The sequence below is a fragment of the Ricinus communis genome, chromosome 4, assembly GCF_019578655.1.
Source record: "Ricinus communis isolate WT05 ecotype wild-type chromosome 4, ASM1957865v1, whole genome shotgun sequence".
NCBI classification, from domain to species: Eukaryota; Viridiplantae; Streptophyta; class Magnoliopsida; order Malpighiales; family Euphorbiaceae; genus Ricinus; species Ricinus communis.
In genome coordinates this window covers 13,175,445-13,176,257 of record NC_063259.1, presented here as the reverse complement: position 1 = coordinate 13,176,257, position 813 = coordinate 13,175,445, and the positions used below count along the sequence as shown (strand labels likewise).

At 45.8% G+C, this 813-nt stretch overlaps 1 non-coding gene across 1 annotated transcript; it reads right to left on the bottom strand.

Moving 5' to 3' along the window:
• Window positions 1-332: 332 nt before the first annotated feature.
• On the bottom strand, window positions 333-439 carry LOC112535260. Its single transcript, XR_003079424.1, has one exon. It is a non-coding gene; the product is annotated as a small nucleolar RNA R71 (small nucleolar RNA).
• Between the last annotated feature and the right edge of the window lie 374 nt (window positions 440-813).

The following is an 813-nucleotide window of genomic DNA, read 5'->3' as shown; positions in this document are numbered from 1 at the left end:
ATGGGACGAAAACTAGTATAGTCAGACCTGCTGTAGCGGCCAACAATTTTGAGATAAAGGCCAATGTTATCCAGATGATCCAACAAAGCGTGCAGTTTGGAGGATTGCCCAGCGAGGATCCCAATGCACATATCTCCAACTTTTTGGAGATTTGTGACACATTCAAAATAAATGGAACAACCGATGATGCCATTCGACTGAGATTGTTTCCATTTTCCTTGAGGGACAGAGCAAAGAGATGGTTGCAATCTCTTCCACAACAGACGATCACTACCTGGAAGGCGTTGGCCGAAAATTTTTTATATAAGTATTTTCCTCCCGCTAAAACTACTAAACTTAGAAATGACATATCTTCTTTTGTGCAGTTTGATGATGAAAGCATGTACGATGCATGGGAGAGATTTAAAGATCTTTTGAGATGCTGCCCACATCACGGATTGCCAGTGTGGATGCAGTTCGGACCTTCTACAATGGGTTGAACCTCGCGGCAGAGATGGTGGATCTTCTGGCCGGTGGGGGCGCTAAGCGATAAGATGCTCGAGCAAGCTCGAACTTGATAGAGGAAATGGCCATGAACAACTATCGGTGGCAATCCTCAGGAGACGACCAGGAAGACAAGGAGTGGTCAACCAAGTGGACTCTACCTTGGCGAGCTCAAGTGGAGCTTCTAGCCAAGAAGATCGACCAACTCCAAATCTTGGTTCACGCGTGAATGTTGGTACGTGAGTTTTGTGGTGGCCCGCATTACGGTCGAGCGCTCTGCGGGAGGTATATTGCTTCATCTTCTATTAGTTTTCCATCTAATTCTACTAT